Below are 24,339 nucleotides of genomic sequence, written 5' to 3'. Positions count from 1 at the left end.
TTTAACGCCACTGCAACTCTAGATACCAGCGGTGCTTACGGACGCGGCCAGCTTCAAAAACGTGCTTGTGCAAGATATCCCCATAGGAAACAATGGGGCCATTTGAGCTGAAAAAAAACCTAACACCTGCAAAAAAGCAGCGTTCAGCTCCTAACGCAGCCCCATTGTTTTCTATGGGGAAACACTTCCTACGTCTGCACCTAACACTCTAACATGTACCCTGAGTCTAAACACCCCTAACCTTACACTTATTAACCCCTAATCTGCCGCCCCCGCTATCGCTGACCCCTGCATATTATTTTTAACCCCTAATCTGCCGCTCCGTAAACCGCTGCTACCTACATTATCCCTGTGTACCCCTAATCTGCTGCCCCTAACACCGCCGACCCCTATATTATATTTATTAACCCCTAATCTGCCCCCCTCAACGTCGCCTCCACCTGCCTACACTTATTAACCCCTAATCTGCCGAGCGGACCGCACCGCTACTATAATAAAGTTATTAACCCCTAATCCGCCTCACTCCCGCCTCAATAACCCTATAATAAATAGTATTAACCCCTAATCTGCCCTCCCTAACATCGCTGACACCTAACTTCAATTATTAACCCCTAATCTGTCGACCGAATCTCGCCGCTACTGTAATAAATGTATTAACCCCTAAAGCTAAGTCTAACCCTAACACCCCCCTAAGTTAAATATAATTTAAATCTAACAAAATAAATTAACTCTTATTAAATAAATTATTCCTATTTAAAGCTAAATACTTACCTGTAAAATAAACCCTAATATAGCTACAATATAAATTATAATTATATTATAGCTATTTTAGGATTTATATTTATTTTACAGGCAACTTTGTATTTATGTTAACCAGGTACAATAGCTATTAAATAGTTAATAACTATTTAATAGTTACCTAGTTAAAATAATTACAAAATTACCTGTAAAATAAATCCTAACCTAAGTTACAATTAAACCTAAAAAAAATGGTGGGTATATGGTGCGCAAATCTGCCCCTTGCAATACACACTAATCTGCTCCCATAAAGCAGATAATGCAAGAACTGGTACAAAGAAAAAGAGAGATGTGTGTATGCGCTAAACAGCTATGGGGATGATGAATAATCTATAAATATATATTAGTATATTTAGAGATATGAATTTTGAAGCTATATATTATAAAAACACTTTGTGTGGCATAAAAATATAGTGTAGGTGTTACAGAGTCAACCTGTGCGACTGGTTCAAATCTAATATCCAAGCAACTAAAATAAATCAAATATCAAAGCAGTATGTATATCAAAATAAAATTTATTTATCTTAATTAAAATAACAATGAAATATTGTCTACTGATACTGTGATATTATGACCGGTCATATATAGTAACAAACTCTATGCTAAAACATAAAGAATAAGCTAAAAATAGCTGACTTTTGGTGCAGCTCAGTCTAAAATCATTTTGGGATAGTAGCCCTATATGAAAAAGTAAATCCACCTATGGAATCTTGGCTTCTATAACAGTGAAAGTTCAGTTTGGGAAAGAGGTAGATATCAAACTACCTAGGGATGAAGTATTATTATGGCTCCGTTATAGGAGTAAACAGGTGTAAAAGTCCCGTATGGAGATATTGAAAGTTCCGTAATTGGCAGTTTCTGTGAAAATAAGTTGATACCTTCTGTTATGAATACCCACTGACAACCACGCTGCAGGACCGCTACACCTCTATGGTGCCTACCTGCTCTTTAGTCGAGCTGAATCCTCCGTCAAGGTATGGCCCAGGTGTCCGGCGCGGCTCACTACAGCTGGTGACATCAGGAACGCTGGATGCGTGTCGAATGTAGGTCCGGTCTCGATGAAAAAACTCTGCGCAGAGTATTAGAAGTGGATCAAATAATCCCAACGAATCCTTTGCAATCCTTGTAGATAATTATATATTCTCACTTTGTAGTTGTTCTTCTAGGTCCATCAACGCGTTTCACCATATAGAATGGCTTTATCAAGATGGTTTAAGCTGGTTCTGAGATCCTTTATAAATGTGTAGTTCATCTGTGATTGGTCATAAGTTAATTGATAAATTGTTGATTCCTTAAGGTGGATTTGCTTAAAGGTTGATTTACTTAAGGTGGATTATCTAGGTTCTCTTTTTGTATTGAATAGAGCTTTTTCTTGATGCAGTTTGTATATAGATGCTTTTGTGTATATACATGATTTCTTATGGTTATAAAAATGTAAGATCTGTATATTAAAAATTAATTCCTTTTACTCAATTGATATATTCTATGAAACATATAAATGGAGTTAGTATAATATAAACATAGTAGTGTAAACATAGTAGTGTTTCTTTAAAGATTGGTAATAGAATCCTAAAGATAGTATACAAAGTTATATACTGTAAATATATGCATAATACAAACTCGTCGTTCATGCATACATTATATAGATCATCTAAAATTGGGACTGATATAGTTAAAGCTTACATCTATATTCATTAGAACTTTTTCTTTTTCTATCAGTATTAGCATATGTGAGTTAAAAATTATACAACATTGTTGTTGTTAAACCGTTATTAACCCTAGATGTCAGTACTTAATAGTTGGTCTTGTAAGATAAAAGGTCCCATAAATGTCTTTGGTCTCAAAAATATGTATGACCTGATTGGTTCAGAAGTTTTTAAATATTGTATGACTGTGTATTGTATATAATAATTGTAGATCCCAATTATATTCACTAAAATGTCTTATATGAACTGTGACTCTAAAGGTAAGGTGATCGTATAAAGAATCTTAAAAAGGATCATTAAATCTATAGTAGGGTACATATGGGAAGGTATTATGTTTTAATATTTGAAATACAATTCCATTGAGGCTATTATTTGGCTATTGTACTGGTGTGTACAATGTAGGAATGGTGGGGAGTTGTAAGATTAGCAGTCTAGAATGAATGGATTTAAATCTAGCTCCGAATTTAGTCCTTGTGGGAATAATGTTTTTAATTCAAAAATAAGTTCTGCTTCTTTTCTAAGGAGTAATTGATCAAAATTTCCTCCTCTCCATGGTTTTGCGATCTTGCAAATACCCCAATATTTAAGGTCGTTGGTGTTATTGTGGTGTGCTGTCCTGAAGTGTTCATACAGCCTAGTTTCTTGGTCACCTTTTTTTATGAGATTGAGGTGTTCCCTAATTCTAGTGCGTAAAACTCTGGAGGTCTCTCCCAAATATTGTTTGCCACATGTGCACTGAATCAGGTATATGATGCCCTTATCACTGCATCTAATGGTCTCTTTGATATTGTATGTCTTGCCCGTATTGAAAGATTTGTAATCTTTACATTTTGTGCTATGTTGGCAAGCTTTACAGCTATAGCATGGGTAGTATCCCCTTAATTTTCTTCCCATCAAATCTTTCTCTTTGATTTTATGGTTTGCTTTCTTAAAGTCGCTAGGTGCAAGAATATTTTTAATGTTATTTGCTTTCCTGTACACAATACTGGGGTGATCGGAGATACTGTTTCCCAAAATAGGATCAGATTTAATCAGATGCCAGTGTTTGTTTAAAATTCTAGTTAGATGTTTGTGATGATAGTTATAATTAGTTATTAATGGTACTTTTAAGATTTCATTGGTTTGGTTATCAACTTTTGGTTTTTTTGAGAGTATGTTTTGTCTGTCCATATTTCTCACTTTAATGATTTCATCTTTCAGAATATGTTGATCATATCCTTTTTCTAGGAATCTGTCCTCTAGGATCTTAACCTGTGTATCGTAATCAGAAAGTTTGGAGCAATTGCGTCTAATTCTAAGGAATTGGCCCTTAGGGATGTTATTTATCCACCTTTTCAGGTGACAACTATGTGTGGGGATATAGTTATTGGCATCCGTTGTTTTGAAATGGTTTTTAGTTGTTAGTTCTCCGTGTTCTATAAAGATGTCCAAATCTAAAAACGTTATTTGTTGTCTGCTTATTGTGTAAGTGAATTTCAAATTTAGATCATTGTGATTCATATCTTGGAAGAAGGTTATTAAGCTCTCCTCACTCCCCTTCCATACTATTAAAATATTGTCGATATATCTTTTGAACAGCACGAGGTTTGCTCCCAACTCATGCTCTTGGGTGAAATAGCCTCAATGGAATTGTATTTCAAATATTAAAACATAATACCTTCCCATATGTACCCTACTATAGATTTAATGATCCTTTTTAAGATTCTTTATACGATCACCTTACCTTTAGAGTCACAGTTCATATAAGACATTTTAGTGAATATAATTGGGATCTACAATTATTATATACAATACACAGTCATACAATATTTAAAAACTTCTGAACCAATCAGGTCATACATATTTTTGAGACCAAAGACATTTATGGGACCTTTTATCTTACAAGACCAACTATTAAGTACTGACATCTAGGGTTAATAACGGTTTAACAACAACAATGTTGTATAATTTTTAACTCACATATGCTAATACTGATAGAAAAAGAAAAAGTTCTAATGAATATAGATGTAAGCTTTAACTATATCAGTCCCAATTTTAGATGATCTATATAATGTATGCATGAACGACGAGTTTGTATTATGCATATATTTACAGTATATAACTTTGTATACTATCTTTAGGATTCTATTACCAATCTTTAAAGAAACACTACTATGTTTACACTACTATGTTTATATTATACTAACTCCATTTATATGTTTCATAGAATATATCAATTGAGTAAAAGGAATTAATTTTTAATATACAGATCTTACATTTTTATAACCATAAGAAATCATGTATATACACAAAAGCATCTATATACAAACTGCATCAAGAAAAAGCTCTATTCAATACAAAAAGAGAACCTAGATAATCCACCTTAAGTAAATCAACCTTTAAGCAAATCCACCTTAAGGAATCAACAATTTATCAATTAACTTATGACCAATCACAGATGAACTACACATTTATAAAGGATCTCAGAACCAGCTTAAACCATCTTGATAAAGCCATTCTATATGGTGAAACACGTCGATGGACCTAGAAGAACAACTACAAAGTGAGAATATATAATTATCTACAAGGATTGCAAAGGATTCGTTGGGATTATTTGATCCACTTCTAATACTCTGCGCAGAGTTTTTTCATCGAGACCGGACCTACATTCGACACGCATCCAGCGTTCCTGATGTCACCAGCTGTAGTGAGCCGCGCCGGACACCTGGGCCATACCTTGACGGAGGATTCAGCTCGACTAAAGAGCAGGTAGGCACCATAGAGGTGTAGCGGTCCTGCAGCGTGGTTGTCAGTGGGTATTCATAACAGAAGGTATCAACTTATTTTCACAGAAACTGCCAATTACGGAACTTTCAATATCTCCATACGGGACTTTTACACCTGTTTACTCCTATAACGGAGCCATAATAATACTTCATCCCTAGGTAGTTTGATATCTACCTCTTTCCCAAACTGAACTTTCACTGTTATAGAAGCCAAGATTCCATAGGTGGATTTACTTTTTCATATAGGGCTACTATCCCAAAATGATTTTAGACTGAGCTGCACCAAAAGTCAGCTATTTTTAGCTTATTCTTTATGTTTTAGCATAGAGTTTGTTACTATATATGACCGGTCATAATATCACAGTATCAGTAGACAATATTTCATTGTTATTTTAATTAAGATAAATAAATTTTATTTTGATATACATACTGCTTTGATATTTGATTTATTTTAGTTGCTTGGATATTAGATTTGAACCAGTCGCACAGGTTGACTCTGTAACACCTACACTATATTTTTATGCCACACAAAGTGTTTTTATAATATATAGCTTCAAAATTCATATCTCTAAATATACTAATATATATTTATAGATTATTCATCATCCCCATAGCTGTTTAGCGCATACACACATCTCTCTTTTTCTTTGTACCAGTTCTTGCATTATCTGCTTTATGGGAGCAGATTAGTGTGTATTGCAAGGGGCAGATTTGCGCACCATATACCCACCATTTTTTTTTCAAAATAAAGCTTTATTGGTAAAAGATTTGACAATGAATATATGCATATGTAAAACATTTCAACATAGTATCAATAACAATTATGCACATCAGTTGTAGCTTATCTTTTCTTTTACATCAGAACTTTGATAGAGTACCGTTAAATGATTGACAATGAATCTTTTACTGTACCTATGAGCATTTTTCCTAAAATTAAATCTATAAGCTTTGAAAGATCTAAACTCTATCAGGCGTTATAGAGAGGGAAATATTTAACATGCTCTCGGATTTATTCCTAACACTACCGAGAATATCTTGTTACCTGATATTTGCTCTTCTGCAGATGCAGAAGTAAGAAGTCAGCCAGATTAGAAAAATAGTAAGAGAATAGGGAGGAAGTGAAAAGTGTCAAGTGACTAAGGAAGGGAGAGGAAATGGGGGGAGAGAGGAAAAAACAAAAAAACAAAAAAAAAAAAAGAGGGAATAGTATACAACAAACAGCTGTTGCCCACTGAGTTACAGTCCGCGACCCTCCCAAGTCAGCAACATCATTTCGTGAGTGCTAAGCTTACCGATTCTTAAATAATGATATCTCTCTAACCTCAATAGCTCTCCCACCTTAGCCTTCCATTCCAACATATTTGGAGTGGTTTGTTTTTTCCAGTATAAGGGGATGAGACCCTTTGCAGCGTTCATCATTAATAGGAGAAGCAAGTACTTATCCTCCCCTATGATCTTGGGTAGGTGGTGATAGATAAGATAATTAGGGCTTGGGGGGATAATGACCCCAAGTATTCTGCTCATTTCCCCCAGCGTCGTATCCCAGTAAGTTTTTATGTATGGGCACGACCACCATATATGAATGAGGGTGCCTTCCTCTCCACATCCTCTCCAGCATCCCCCACCGGTCTGTGGGTATATTTTTTTGAGTCTCTGGGGGGTGAGGTACCATCTGCTTTGTAACTTATAGTGTGATTCTTGTATTTTAGCTGAGACAGATGCCCTCCTTGCCCTCTCGAATATCTTTAACCACTCTTGATCAGTGATTTCTTGTCTCAGGTCTTCCTGCCAGGCCTGAGTGTAAGTTGGGAGGGGAGTCTTGTTACCTATGATCAAAAGTTTGTAAATCTGCGAAATCAGGTGAGTTGGGGTGTGTGACATGGTGCAAAGCATCTCAAAGGGTGTCCTACCTCTGGTCAGGGCAGACTTGTTCTTATGTGTACTAAAGTAGTGTCCAACTTGAGCCTCCCTAAACCATGATGAGAATAGAGCGCCATCCCATTCAATCAGTTCTGGCCTAGTTTTCATCTTATCCTGATGGAGGATATTGAGGATTGCTGCGTCCCTTAGGTTATATAAATTGTCTGGGAAGTATGGGCCTGTCTCTGCTCCCACATCGGGGTTCTCTCTTAACGGAATGACGGGGGAGTCAAAGGAGGACAGTCCAGATTCCTTATTAATTAATCTATCCCATCCCAAGAACGCGCAGTCCAATAGTGGGTATTTTTTGAGAATGATTGGTCTGTTATTGGGGGAAATCCACGCCAGGGACCCTGTATTACCCCTCTGCAAGATAGCATTATCCAGATGGATCCATGCCTTTTGCAGCGAGTTTTGGCACCACTCAACTATTCTTTGGAGAGATATAGCCCTTTGATAGACCCGAAGATCGGGGACACCTAGGCCCCCTCTATCCCTAGGCATATAAATAGTTTTTTTCCTAATCCTGGGTCTGCAGCCATTCCATATATATGACTCCACGGCTGACTGTATTTGGTGCAGATAATGTGAGGCTGATGTTAAAGGGATGGTCTGAAGGATGTAGAGGACCCTGGGCAGAACATTCATTTTAACCACCCCCACCCGACCCAACCAAGAGATGGTTTACCCACCATTTTTTTTACTACTTCTTTTCCCATAAATTTGGTAGCTGCATCTCTCATCCATTATATATTAACTTAGAAATATATAAAGTAGTGACATAATATGGAAATATTTATAGTTAGAGACCAATTACTCTCCAACATGACATCTGAAATAGAAATAACAGATACAGTGGAAAATATAGATTTAGGAGAACTTATGTCCAAATTAGAGAATCTATTAGTCAAAGAATTAAAACAAAATATTGAACTAGTTTTCTTAGAGAAATATATCACCAACAAATTAATACCAAGAGGGCTTAGACTTGAAAAGAAATGCACATTTGAATTGAATGAAGAGCACACTATTGAATGGTTTGACACCTTAGAAAAAGCCTCATTTGGCTTGATAGAAATACTCAAAAAATCAAGGACAGCTAGCTTAGTAGATTTCAAAACCAAAATAGAAACAATTAAAGATAAAATAACCGATTACCAAGAAAATGACATAGTCCTAAATAAACAAAAACAGATAATAGAAAATCTGAATAATACGAATAAAAATATAATGTCAGTGAAATGGCGCAAACTAAACAGAGATCAACAAGATTACCACCAGACCATTACCCCCCCTGACAATACAGAAGATTTAGAATCTGACAACATAGAATATACAGAACCTAACCCTGAAAATCAGTCTAAACCTGAGACTCATAGAGAAATGAGACCTATAAAAGAAAATACGACACATAATGAGCACTATTATAGACCTAGACACATAGAGGGGTATAATGAATACACCACCCAGATGCACAGTCACAATAATTTTCACAACAAAGTCATTCCACGAGGATATGAAGATCCAAACACTCAGCACCAACATATGAGGCCACATAGGAATGACAACACTTATATGTCACCAGCAAACAATAGGTACACACATGAGAAAAGAAATGTTCATTTTGAAAATAAAAATCAAGATTATAGATATAATACTTTCACTTCACCAAGACACCGTAGATGGATGTATGAAAGGGAAAATGTTCACCGGGAAAATGTTCACCTAGAAAACTATGACCAAGACTATAGATCAAATAGGTATACTCACCATAAAGAGGATAGTTATCAACTTAGACCATATAGCAATAATGGAACAAATAATGAATACCAGAACTTCAGAAAACCTATACCATTCCATACATCATATCACAGAAACTACACTGGGGATCACTACAGAAATGATCAGGAACACTATTACACAAAACAAGGAGGTTTCAATAAAGGAAATAAACCCAGCCACCTCAAGAAAAAAGAATGGTCAATTCCCATAAGAAACAGATTTCAGACAATAGCACCACAACAAGACAATACTGAAAACACCAACACTGACGGGGTATCCAATAGACCTAGTACTTCTGGGGATTTTTTAGGGGTAAGTGCCCCATTAGATCAGAGAAAAACAAGAACAAAAAGAAACATAGAGGAACTAGGGGAAACGGAAGTAGAAAGAAACGTACAGTCCAAGAAGAAATCGAAATAGAGAAAGTAGGCATATTCAATCTCAGCAAAAAAAACACTTACAGAAGTTGAAACTAAAGTATTAAAACTAGGACTTACATTTGCACCTACTGTCAAAATGAATAAGTTTGAAACTCACATACACATCAAACAATTTGTGAGACAATTAACTCTGAAAATAAATTTTATAAAAAACCCTATAGAAAGACAAATTAGACAAACAGCAGAAGTATCGAGTAAAATTACACATACACAATTGAAACCTAAATCCAAATTTTACCCCTATCACAGTAAAGGGAGTAATATCGAAGTTTTTGAAAGATCAATTCTATCTGAAATAGATAAACTAAATACAAAAGATAAAAGTAACGTTAAATATAATATGACTAAGAAAGAAAGGGAGGTTTTAACACAACTACAAAAAGATAAAAACATCACAATTAAACCGGCGGATAAGGGTGGGGGTTTGGTTATCATGGATACTGAAAATTATATTGGTGAAGCTAACCGTCTATTGAACGATAAAGACACTTACAAAAAACTTAAACTAAATCCCATGAATAAAATTAACACCAAACTATTAGTTCTTCTAAATAAGGCCAAAGAAAATAATATAATCAGTACGAAAGAATTCAACTTCATCTATCAGAAACATCCTAAAATGGCCATGTTCTACTTCTTACCTAAGATTCATAAAAATTTAGTAAATCCTCCGGGACGCCCCATAATTTCAGGCATTTCATCTATCTGTTCCAACCTTTCTTTATATGTAGACACCCAACTGCAAAGTTATGTTCAAAAATTACCATCTTATCTTAAAGACACAACAGATGTCCTAAATCTATTACAGAATCTAAATTGGCAAGATGAGTATATTTTAGCAACCAGCGACGTAAGCTCGCTGTACACCAGTATCAAACACGATAAAGGCATTGCAGCCATAGATTGGTTCCTAAAAAGCGAGAACAGCTTCCAATTGAAACATAAACAATTTATATTAACATGTATTGAATTTATACTGGAAAACAATGTTTTCGCTTTTAATGATGATATATATCTTCAAACACAAGGTACAGCAATGGGCACAAGGTTTGCTCCCAGCTATGCTAACTTGTTTATGGGTAAATGGGAACACCATTTCACCCAAGAGCATGAGTTGGGAGCAAACCTCGTGCTGTTCAAAAGATATATCGACGATATTTTAATAGTATGGAAGGGGAGTGAGGAGAGCTTAATAACCTTCTTCCAAGATATGAATCACAATGATCTAAATTTGAAATTCACTTACACAATAAGCAGACAACAAATAACGTTTTTAGATTTGGACATCTTTATAGAACACGGAGAACTAACAACTAAAAACCATTTCAAAACAACGGATGCCAATAACTATATCCCCACACATAGTTGTCACCTGAAAAGGTGGATAAATAACATCCCTAAGGGCCAATTCCTTAGAATTAGACGCAATTGCTCCAAACTTTCTGATTACGATACACAGGTTAAGATCCTAGAGGACAGATTCCTAGAAAAAGGATATGATCAACATATTCTGAAAGATGAAATCATTAAAGTGAGAAATATGGACAGACAAAACATACTCTCAAAAAAACCAAAAGTTGATAACCAAACCAATGAAATCTTAAAAGTACCATTAATAACTAATTATAACTATCATCACAAACATCTAACTAGAATTTTAAACAAACACTGGCATCTGATTAAATCTGATCCTATTTTGGGAAACAGTATCTCCGATCCCCCCAGTATTGTGTACAGGAAAGCAAATAACATTAAAAATATTCTTGCACCTAGCGACTTTAAGAAAGCAAACCATAAAATCAAAGAGAAAGATTTGATGGGAAGAAAATTAAGGGGATACTACCCATGCTATAGCTGTAAAGCTTGCCAACATAGCACAAAATGTAAAGATTACAAATCTTTCAATACGGGCAAGACATACAATATCAAAGAGACCATTAGATGCAGTGATAAGGGCATCATATACCTGATTCAGTGCACATGTGGCAAACAATATTTGGGAGAGACCTCCAGAGTTTTACGCACTAGAATTAGGGAACACCTCAATCTCATAAAAAAAGGTGACCAAGAAACTAGGCTGTATGAACACTTCAGGACAGCACACCACAATAACACCAACGACCTTAAATATTGGGGTATTTACAAGATCGCAAAACCATGGAGAGGAGGAAATTTTGATCAATTACTCCTTAGAAAAGAAGCAGAACTTATTTTTGAATTAAAAACATTATTCCCACAAGGACTAAATTCGGAGCTAGATTTAAATCCATTCATTCTAGACTGCTAATCTTACAACTCCCCACCATTCCTACATTGTACACACCAGTACAATAGCCAAATAATAGCCTCAATGGAATTGTATTTCAAATATTAAAACATAATACCTTCCCATATGTACCCTACTATAGATTTAATGATCCTTTTTAAGATTCTTTATACGATCACCTTACCTTTAGAGTCACAGTTCATATAAGACATTTTAGTGAATATAATTGGGATCTACAATTATTATATACAATACACAGTCATACAATATTTAAAAACTTCTGAACCAATCAGGTCATACATATTTTTGAGACCAAAGACATTTATGGGACCTTTTATCTTACAAGACCAACTATTAAGTACTGACATCTAGGGTTAATAACGGTTTAACAACAACAATGTTGTATAATTTTTAACTCACATATGCTAATACTGATAGAAAAAGAAAAAGTTCTAATGAATATAGATGTAAGCTTTAACTATATCAGTCCAATTTTAGATGATCTATATAATGTATGCATGAACGAAGAGTTTGTATTATGCATATATTTACAGTATATAACTTTGTATACTATCTTTAGGATTCTATTACCAATCTTTAAAGAAACACTACTATGTTTACACTACTATGTTTATATTATACTAACTCCATTTATATGTTTCATAGAATATATCAATTGAGTAAAAGGAATTAATTTTTAATATACAGATCTTACATTTTTATAACCATAAGAAATCATGTATATACACAAAAGCATCTATATACAAACTGCATCAAGAAAAAGCTCTATTCAATACAAAAAGAGAACCTAGATAATCCACCTTAAGTAAATCAACCTTTAAGCAAATCCACCTTAAGGAATCAACAATTTATCAATTAACTTATGACCAATCACAGATGAACTACACATTTATAAAGGATCTCAGAACCAGCTTAAACCATCTTGATAAAGCCATTCTATATGGTGAAACGCATTGATGGACCTAGAAGAACAACTACAAAGTGAGAATATATAATTATCTACAAGGATTGCAAAGGATTCGTTGGGATTATTTGATCCACTTCTAATACTCTGCGCAGAGTTTTTTCATCGAGACCGGACCTACATTCGACACGCATCCAGCGTTCCTGACGTCACCAGCTGTAGTGAGCCGCGCCGGACACCTGGGCCATACCTTGACGGAGGATTCAGCTCGACTAAAGAGCAGGTAGGCACCATAGAGGTGTAGCGGTCCTGCAGCGTGGTTGTCAGTGGGTATTCATAACAGAAGGTATCAACTTATTTTCACAGAAACTGCCAATTACGGAACTTTCAATATCTCCATACGGGACTTTTACACCTGTTTACTCCTATAACGGAGCCATAATAATACTTCATCCCTAGGTAGTTTGATATCTACCTCTTTCCCAAACTGAACTTTCACTGTTATAGAAGCCAAGATTCCATAGGTGGATTTACTTTTTCATATAGGGCTACTATCCCAAAATGATTTTAGACTGAGCTGCACCAAAAGTCAGCTATTTTTAGCTTATTCTTTATGTTTTAGCATAGAGTTTGTTACTATATATGACCGGTCATAATATCACAGTATCAGTAGACAATATTTCATTGTTATTTTAATTAAGATAAATAAATTTTATTTTGATATACATACTGCTTTGATATTTGATTTATTTTAGTTGCTTGGATATTAGATTTGAACCAGTCGCACAGGTTGACTCTGTAACACCTACACTATATTTTTATGCCACACAAAGTGTTTTTATAATATATAGCTTCAAAATTCATATCTCTAAATATACTAATATATATTTATAGATTATTCATCATCCCCATAGCTGTTTAGCGCATACACACAATTAAACCTAACACAACACTATCAATAAATAAATTAAATACAATATCTACAAATAAATACAATTAAATAAACTAACTAAAGTACAAAAAATAAAAAAGAACTGTTACAAAAAATAAAAAAATATTTACAAACATTAGAAAAAAATTACAACAATTTTAAACTAATTACACCTACTCTAAGCCCCCTAATAAAATAACAAAGACCCCCAAAATAAAAAAAATGCCCTACCCTATTCTAAATTACAAAAGTTCAAAGCTCTTTTACCTTATCAGCCCTTAAAAGGGCCCTTTGCGGGGCATGCCCCAAAGAATTCAGCTCTTTTGCCTATAAGAAAAAACATACAATACCCCCCCCAACATTACAACCCACCACCCACATACCCCTAATCTAACCCAAACCCCCCTTAAATAAACCTAACACTAAGCCCCTGAAGATCTTCCTACCTTCTCTTCACCATGCCAGGTATCACCGATTGTTCTAGGCTCCAAAATCTTCATCCAAGCCCAAGTGGGGGCTAGACATCCATCATCCGACGGCTGAAGAAGTCCAGAAGAGGCTCTGAAGTCTTCATCCTATCCGGGAAGAAGAGGCGATCCGGACCGGCAACCATCTTGATCCAAGCGGCATCTTCTATCTTCATCCGATGACGACCGGCTCCATCTTGAAGACCTCCACCGCGGACCCATCTTCTTCTTCCGACGACTTCCCGACGAATGACGGTTCCTTTAAGGGACGTCATCCAAGATGGCGTCCCTCGAATTCCGATTGGCTGATAGGATCCTATCAGCCAATCGGAATTAAGGTAGGAAAATTCTGATTGGCTGATGGAATCAGCCAATCGGATTGAACTTGATTCTGATTGGCTGATTCCATCAGCCAATCAGAATTTTCCTACCTTAATTCCGATTGTCTGATAGAATCCTTTCAGCCAATCAGAATTCGAGGGACACCATCTTGGATGATGTCCCTTAAAGGAACCGTCATTCGTCGGGAAGTCGTCGGAAGAAGAAGATGGGTCCGCGGTGGAGGTCTTCAAGATGGAGCCGGTCGTCATCGGATGAAGATAGAAGATGCTGCTTGGATCAAGATGGTTGCCGGTCCGGATCGCCTCTTCTTCCCGGATAGGATGAAGACTTCGGAGCCTCTTCTGGACCTCTTCAGCCGCAGGATTATGGATCGCCAGCCCCCGCTTTGGCTTGGATGAAGATTTTGGAGCCTGGAACGATCGGTGATACCTGGCATGGTGAAGACAAGGCAGGGGCTTAGTGTTAGGTTTATTTAAGGGGGGTTTGGGTTAGATTAGGGGTATGTGGGTGGTGGGTTGTAATGTTGGGGGGGGTATTGTATGTTTTTTTTTACTGGCAAAAGAGCTGAATTCTTTGGGGCATGCCCCGCAAAGGGCCCTTTTCAGGGCTGGTAAGGTAAAAGAGCTTTGAACTTTTGCAATTTAGAATAGGGTAGGGCATTTTTTTTATTTTGGGGGTCTTTTTTATTTTATTAGGGGGCTTAGAGTAGGTGTAATTAGTTTAAAATTGTTGTAATATTTTTCTTATGTTTGTAAATATTTTTGATTTTTTGTAACTTAGTTCTTTTTTATTTTTTGTACTTTAGTTCGTTTATTTAATTGTATTTATTTGTAGGAATTTTATTTAATTTATTTATTGATAGTGTAGTGTTAGGTTTAATTGTAGATAATTGTAGGTAGTTTATTTAATTAATTTATTGATAGTGTAGTGTTAGGTTTAATTGTAGATAATTATAACTAGTTTATTTAATTAATTTATTGATAGTGTAGTGTTAGGTTTAATTGTAACTTAGGTTAGGATTTATTTTACAGGTAATTTTGTAATTATTTTAACTAGGTAGCTATTAAATAGTTCTTAACTATTTAATAGCTATTGTACCTGGTTAAAATAAATACAAAGTTGCCTGTAAAATAAATATAAATCCTAAAATAGCTATAATATAATTATAATTTATATTGTAGCTATATTAGGGTTTATTTTGCAGGTAAGTATTTAGCTTTAAATAGGAATAATTTATTTAATAAGAGTTAATTTATTTCGTTAGATTTAAATTATATTTAATTTAGGGGGGTGTTAGTGTTAGGGTTAGACTTAGCTTTAGGGGTTAATCCATATATTACAGTAGCAGCGAGATTCGGTCGGCAGATTAGGGGTTAATAATTGAAGTTAGGTGTCGGCGATGTTAGGGAGGGCAGATTAGGGGTTAATACTATTTATTATAGGGTTATTGAGGCGGGAGTGAGGCGGATTAGGGGTTAATAACTTTATTATAGTAGCGGTGCGGTCCGCTCGGCAGATTAGGGGTTAATAAGTGTAGGCAGGTGGAGGCGACGTTGAGGGGGGCAGATTAGGGGTTAATAAATATAATATAGGGGTCGGCGGTGTTAGGTGCAGCAGATTAGGGGTACATAGCTATAATGTAGTTGGCAGCGGTGTACGGAGCGGCAGAGTAGGGGTTAATAATAATATGCAGGGGTCAGCGAAAGCGGGGGCGGCAGATTAGGGGTTAATAAATATAATATAGGGGTCGTGGTGTTAGGGGCAGCAGATTAGGGGTTCATAGGGATAATGTAGTTGGCGGCGGTGTACGGAGCAGCAGATAAGGGGTTAAAAAATTTAAATATAGTGGCGGCGATGTGGGGGGACCTCGGTTTAGGGGTACATAGGTAGTTTATGGGTGTTAGTGTACTTTAGAGCACAGTAGTTAAGAGCTTTATGAACCGGCGTTAGCCCAGAAAGCTCTTAACTACTGACTTTTTTCTGCGGCTGGAGTCTTGTCGTTAGATTTCTAACGCTCACTTCAGCCACGACTCTAAATACCGGCGTTAGAAAGATCCCATTGAAAAGATAGGATACGCAATTGACGTAAGGGGATCTGCGGTATGGAAAAGTCGCGGCTGGAAAATGAGCGTTAGACCCTTTAATGACTGGCTCCAAATACCAGAGGGCGGTAAAAACCAGCGTTAGGAGCCTCTAACGCTGGTTTTAACGGCTACCGCCCAACTCTAAATCTAGGCCTAAGTGTATATATTTTCAACATTGGGGCTGTAGCACTTATATTAATTGCTAAATTCATAGGCTTAGATTTAGAGTTGGGCAGTAGCCGTGAAAACCAGCGTTAGAGGCTCCTAACGCTGGTTTTTACCGCCCTCTGGTATTTGGAGCCAGTCATTATAGGGTCTAACGCTCACTTTTCAGCCGCGACTTTTCCATACCGCAGATCCCCTTACGTCAATTGCGTATCCTATCTTTTCAATGGGATCTTTCTAACGCTGGTATTTAGAGTCGTGGCTGAAGTGAGCGTTAGAAATATAAGGACAAAACTCCAGCCGCAGAAAAAAGCCAGGAGTTAAGAGCATTCCGGGCTAACGCCTGTTCATAAAGCTCTTAACTACTGTGCTCTAAAGTACACTAACACCCATAAACTACCTATGTACCCCTAAACCGAGGTCCCCCCACATCGCCGCCACTCTATTTAAATTTTTTAACCCCTAATCTGCCGCTCCGTACGCCGCCGCCAACTACGTTATCCCTATGTACCCCTAATCTGCTGCCCCTAACACCGCCGACCCCTATATTATATTTATTAACCCATAATCTGCCCCCCACAACGTCGCCTCCACCTGCCTACACCTGCCCACCTAATCTGCCGAGCGGACCGCACCACTACTATAATAAAGTTATTAACCCCTAATCCGCCTCACTCCCGCCTCAATAACCCTATAATAAATAGTATTAACCCCTAATCTGCCGTCCCTAACATCACCGACACCTAACTTCAAGTATTAACCCCTAATCTGCCGATCGGAGCTCACCGCTACTCTAATAAATTTTTTAACCCCTAAAGCTAAGTCTAACACTAACACCCCCTTAAATTAAATATAATTACAAAATTACCTGTAAAATAAATCCTAACCTAAGTTACAATTAAACCTAACACTATACTATCAATAAATTAATTAAATACAATACCTACAAATAACTACAATTAAATAAACTAACTAAAGTACAAAAAATAAAAAAGAACTAAGTTACAAAAAAAAAAAAATATTTACAAACATTAGAAAAATATTACAACAATTTTAAACTAATTACACCTACTCTAAGCCCCCTAATAAAATAACAAAGACCCCCAAAATAAAAAAATGCCCTACCCTATTCTAAAATAAAAAAGTACAAAGCTCTTTTACCTTACCAGCCCTGAAAAGGGCCCTTTGCGGGGCATGCCCCAAAGAATTCAGCTCTTTTGCCTGTAAAAAAAAAATATACAATACCCCCCCAACATTACAACCCACCACCCACATACCCCTAATCTAACCCAAACCCCCCTTAAATAAACCTAACACTAAGCCCCTGAAGATCTTCCTACCTTGTCTTCACCTCACTGGGTCCCGATCTGTCCAGAAGAGGGTCCAAAGTCTTGATCCAAGCCCAAGCGGGGGGCTGAAGCGTGACGTCCATCCTCGGGCTGAAGTCTGGATCCATGCGGCGGATGAAGAACTCCATCATCGGGCTGAAGTCGGAAGTCCATCATCGGGATGAAGTCTTCTATCAAGCTGCATCTTCAATCTTCTTTCTTCCGGAGTGGAGCCATCTTCTTCCAAGCCGACGCGGAACATCCTCTTCAACCGACGCCTACTAGCCGAATGACGGTTCCTTTAAATGACGTCATCCAAGATGGCGTCCCTCAAATTCCGATTGGCTGATAGGTTTCTATCAGCCAATCGGAATTAAGGTAGGAATATTCTGATTGGCTGATAGAATCAGCCAATCAGATTCAAGTTCAATCCGATTGGCTGATCCAATCAGCCAATCAGATTGAGCTTGTATTCTATTGGCTGTTCCGATCAGCCAATAGAATGCGAGCTCAATCTGATTGGCTGATTGGATCAGCCAATCTGATTGAACTTGAATCTGATTGGCTGATTCCATCAGCCAATCAGAATATTCCTACCTTAATTCCGATTGGCTGATAGAATCCTATCAGCCAATCGGAATTCGAGGGACGCCATCTTGGATGACGTAATTTAAAGGAACCGTCATTTGGCTAGTAGGCGTCGGTTGAAGAGGATGTTCCGCGTCGGCTCGGAAGAAGATGGCTCCGCTCCGGAAGAAAGAAGATTGAAGATGCGGCTTGATAGAAGACTTCATCCCGATGATGGACTTCCGACTTCAGCCCGATGATGGAGTTCTTCAGTCGCCGCTTGGATCCAGACTTCAGCCCGCTTGGGCTTGGATCAAGACTTCGGATCCTCTTCTCGACAGATCGGGACCCGGTGAGGTGAAGACAAGGTAGGAAGATCTTCAGGGGCTTAGTGTTAGGTTTATTTAAGGGGGGTTTGGGTTAGATTAGGGGTATGTGGGTGGTGGGTTGTAATGTTGGGGGGGGGGTATTGTATGTTTTTTTTTACTGGCAAAAGAGCTGAATTCTTTGGGGCATGCCCCGCAAAGGGCCCTTTTCAGGGCCGGTAAGGTAAAAGAGCTTTGAACTTTTTTATTTTAGAATAGGGTAGTGCATTTTTTTATTTTGGGGGTCTTTGTTATTTTATTAGCGGGCTTAGAGTAGGTGTAATTAGTTTAAAATTGTTGTAATATTTTTCTAATGTTTGTAAATATTTTTTTATTTTTTGTAACAGTTCTTTTTTATTTTTTGTACTTTAGTTAGTTTATTTAATTGTAGTTATTTGTAGGTATTGTATTTAATTTATTTATTGATAGTGTAGTGTTAGGTTTAATTGTAGGTAATTGTAGGTATTTTATTTAATTAATTTATTGATAGTGTAGTGTTAGGTTTAATTGTAACTTAGGTTAGGATTTATTTTACAGGTAATTTTGTAATTATTTTAACTAGGTAGCTATTAAATAGTTCTTAACTATTTAATAGCTATTGTACCTGGTTAAAATAAATACAAAGTTGCCTGTAAAATAAATATTAATCCTAAAATAGCTACAATATAATTATAATTTATATTGTAGCTATATTAGGGTTTATTTTACAGGTAAGTATTTAGCTTTAAATAGGAATAATTTATTTAATAAGAGTTAATTTATTTAGTTAGATTTAAATTATATTTAATTTAGGGGGGTGTTAGTGGTAGGGTTAGACTTAGCTTTAGGGGTTAATACATTTATTAGAGTAGCGGTGAGCTCCGATCGGCAGATTAGGGGTTAATACTTGAAGTTAGGTGTCGGCGATGTTAGGGAGGGCAGATTAGGGGTTAATACTATTTATTATAGGGTTATTGAGGTGAGAGTGAGGCGGATAAGGGGTTAATAACTTTATTATAGTAGCGGTGCGGCCGCTCGGCAGATTAGGGGTTAATAAGTGTAGGCAGGTGGAGGCGACGTTGTGGGGGGCAGATTAGGGGTTAATAAATATAATATAGGGGTCGGCGGTGTTAGGGGCAGCAGATTAGGGGTACACAGGGATAATGTAGGTAGCGGCGGTTTACGGAGCGGCAGATTAGGGGTTAAAACAATATGCAGGGGTCAGCGATAGCGGGGGCGGCAGATTAGGGGTTAATAAGTGTAAGGTTAGGGGTGTTTAGACTCAGGGTTCATGTTAGGGTGTTAGGTGCAGACGTAGGAAGTGTTTCCCCATAGAAAACAATGGGGCTGCGTTAGGAGCTGAACGCGGCTTTTTTGCAGGTGTTAGGTTTTTTTTCAGCTCAAACAGCCCCATTGTTTCCTATGGGGGAATCGTGCACGAGCACGTTTTTGAAGCTGGCCGCGTCCGTAAGCACCGCTGGTATCGAGAGTTGCAGTGGCTTTAAATTATGCTCTACGCTCCCTTTTTGGATCCTAACGCACTGAAAACCCAGCAATTCTGTGAACTCTAAATACCAGCGGTATTTAAAAGGTGCGGGGGAAAAAAAGCCCGCGTAGCTAACGCACCCCTTTGGCCGCCAAACTCTAAATCTAGCCGATAGATTTTGACTGGGTGTACCGTACATATAGAAATTCAATATAAATAAACCTAACATTACTTTAAAAAAAAAAAAAAATTACAAAATTAAAAAAGCCTAACATTCCGAAAAAAACAAAAAACCTGACATTACAAAACGAAATTATCCAAAATAAAAAAATTAGACCTAATCTAATACCCCTATAAAAACAAAAAAGCCACCCCAAAATAAAAAATGTAATATAACATGTAATATAACACTAAACTACCACTAGCCCTTAAAAGGGCCTTTTGTAGGGCATTGCCCTGAAGCAATCAGCTCTTTTACAAAAAAAAAACTACAAATGAACCCCTAACAGTAAAACCCCCCACTCACCCAACCCCCAAAAATAAAAAAGACCTAACTCTAAAAAAAACTAAGCTACCCATTGCCCCTTGGGCATTTGTATGGGCATTGCCCTTAAAAGGGCAATCAGCTCTTTCGCTGCCCATTAAAAAATAAAAAAAGCCCTACTCTAAAAAAAATGTCCTTAAAAAAAATAAATAACACTAACTCCAAAAAATGTACTCACCATTCCTGAAGTCCAGACATCCGTCTTCTTCCAGGCGGAGCAAGAATTCATCCAAGCAGCGAAGATCTTCCAGGGCGGCACCATCTTCCATCTTCAACCCGGTGGCGTGGAGCTAGAACGGCGGGTGCGCAGACTTCCAGCGTGGAGGATCCTCTTCATTTGATCGTCCGCCGCACACTGAAGATTGAATGCAAGGTACCCGTTTTATATTGCGGCACCTTGCATTTCTATTGGCTAAAATGTTCAAATCAGCCAATAGGATGAGAGCAACTGAAATCCTCTTGACTGATTTGAACAGGGAATAGGGTTAGAGAGCTGTTTGGGGGGGATCAGGGAGGTTGGGGGCTAAGGGGGAATCCAACAATGCAGCATATATATATAAAAAAAGCCTTTTATTTTAGTACTCTCAGACTTTATGCTAGTACTTAAGATGGCGGGGACAATTGTGAGGTGGGGGAGAGTAGTGAGCTGTTTGAGGGGGGTCATGGAGGGATCAGGGGGTGGGATGTGTCAGGTGGGAGGTTGATCTCTACACTAAAGCTAAAATTAACCCTACAAGCTACCTAATTAACCCCTTAACTGCTGGACATAATAAAAGTGTGGTGTGCAGCGGCATTTAGAGGCCTTCTAAAAAAAGCAATGCCAAAGCCATATATGTCTACTATTTCTGAACAAAGGGGATCCCAGAGAAGCATTTACAACCATTTGTGCCATAATTGCACAAGCTATTTGTAAATAATTTCAGTGAGAAACCTAAAGTTTGTGAAAAAGTGAACAATTTTTTTTATTTGATTGCATTTGGCGGTGAAATGGTGGCATGAAATATACCAAAATGGGCATAAATCAATACACTACACTTAAGCTAAAATTAACCCTACAAGCTCCCTACAAACTACCTAATTAACCTCTACACTGCTGGGCATAATACAATTGTGGTGCGCAGCTGCTTTTAGCGCCTTCTAATTACCAAAAAGTAATGCCAAAGCCATAAATGTCTTCTATTTATGAACAAAGGGGATCCAAGGGAAGTATTTACAACCATTTGTGCCATAATTGCACAAGCTGTTTGTAAATAATTTCAGTGAGAAACTTAAAGTTTGTGAAAAAGTTAACGATTTTTTTATTTGATCACATTTGGCTGTGAAATTGTGGCATGAAATATATCAAAATGGGCCTAGATCAATACTTTGGGTTGTCTACTAAAAAAAAATATATATCAGTGTTACAATGTAACTATCGCTAATTTTGAAAAAAAATGGTTTGGAAATAGCAAAGTGCTACTTGTACTTATTGCCCTATAACTTGCAAAAAAAAGTAAAGAACATGAAAACATTGGGTATTTCTTAACTCAAGACAAAATTTAGCATGAGTGTTTTTTAGTGGTTGTAGATGTGTAACAGATTTTGGAGGTCAAAAAAAGTGAGTTTTTTTAATTTTTTTCATCATATTTTATGTTTTTTATAGTAAATTATATAATATGATAAAAATAATGGTATCTTTAGAAAGTCCATTTAATGGTGAGAAAAACTGTATATAATATATGTGGGTACAGTAAATAAATAAGAGGAAAATTATAGCTAAACACAAACACCTCAGAAATGTAAAACTAGGGGGTTAATCTTAGTTTTTTTCAATATCACAGGTAAGTTTTTATTTATTTTAAGATAGTTATATTGTAATTTTAATTTATAGTTAGGGGGTGTTAGGTTTAGGGGTTAATAATTTAATTTAGTTTGTTGCGACGTGGGGGGCGGCGGTTTAGGGGTTAATATGTTTATTTAGGTAGTCGCGATGTGTGGGGTCAGCGGTTCAAGGGTTAACAGGTTTATTTAGTGTTGGTGATGCGGGGGGCGACCGATTATTGGTTAATACTTTAATTTAGTGTTGGCGCTGCGGGTGGGCGGCGGATTAGGGGTTAATACTTTAATTTAGTGTTGGCAATGTGGGTGGGCGGCGAATTAGAGGTTAATAGGTTTATTTAGTGTTGGTGATGTGGGTGGACGGTGGATTAGGGGTTAATAGGTTTATTATAGTATTTGTGATGAGGGAGGATGACGGTTACAAGTTAATAGGTAGTTTATGGGTGTTAGTACTTTGTAACATTTTTGTTAAAAGTTTTGTAAATCAGTCTTTTATAGTGGAATGGATCGTTACTGTATAAGCTATAATGCTAGCGGAATAGCTGGACCACAAAACCTGTAATACGGGTGAGCTGAATATTTCACACTCAAAAGCCATTTTTTGACTGCGGAATGGATCGTTGTGGTATAGGCTAAAATGCTAGCGGTATAGCCATATCGTCGTGACTTATATGGTGGTTATATGGTGAGCTGAATTTACTGCTCGCAAAAGCAAATTCTTCAGGGGTATAGCCATACCGCACAACTTGTAATCTAGGTGGATATTATTTGAAGTGATTATCGGCTAGAGGCTCCTAACACTGGTTTTGGGCTACCGCTGGTATTTAGAGTCTTGTAGGTAAGGGTCTAACGCTCACTTTGCAGCCGCGACTTTTCCATACCGCAGATCCCCCTACGCCATTTGCGTATCCTATCTTTTCAATGGGATCTTTCTAACGCCGGTATTTAGAGTCTTGGTTGAAGTGAGCGTTAGAAATCTAACGACAAAACTCCAGCCGCAGAAAAAAACCAGGATGTTAAGAGCTTTCTGGGCTAACGCCGGTTCATAAAGCTCTTAACTACTGTGCTCTAAAGTACACTAACACCCATAAACTACCTATGCACCCCTAAACCGAGGCCCCCCCACATCGCTGCCACTCTAATACATTTTTTAAACCCCTAATCTGCCGACCGCACACCGCCGCCACCTACGTTATCCCTATGTACCCCTAATCTGCTGCCCCTAATACCGCCGACCCCTATATTATATTTATTAACCCCTAATCTGCCCCCCCAACGTCGCTGCCACCTACCTACAATTATTAACCCCTAATCTGCCAACCGGACCTCACCGCTACTATAATAAAGTTCTTAACCCCTAATCTGCCTCACTCCCGCCTCAATAACCCTATAATAAAAAGTATTAACCCTTAATCTGCCCTCCCTAACATCGCCGACACCTAACTTCAAGTATTAACCCCTAATCTGCCGACCGGACCTCACCGCTACTATAATAAATTTATTAACCCCTAAAGCTAAGTCTAACCCTAACACTAACACCCCCCTAAGTTAAATATAATTTAAATCTAACAAAATAAATTAACTCTTATTAAATAAATTATTCCTATTTAAAGCTAAATACTTACCTGTAAAATAAACCCTAATATAGCTACAATATAACG

The sequence above is a fragment of the Bombina bombina genome, chromosome 1 (assembly GCF_027579735.1).
Source record: "Bombina bombina isolate aBomBom1 chromosome 1, aBomBom1.pri, whole genome shotgun sequence".
NCBI lineage: Eukaryota > Metazoa > Chordata > Amphibia > Anura > Bombinatoridae > Bombina > Bombina bombina.
This window is presented reverse-complemented; position numbering follows the sequence as displayed.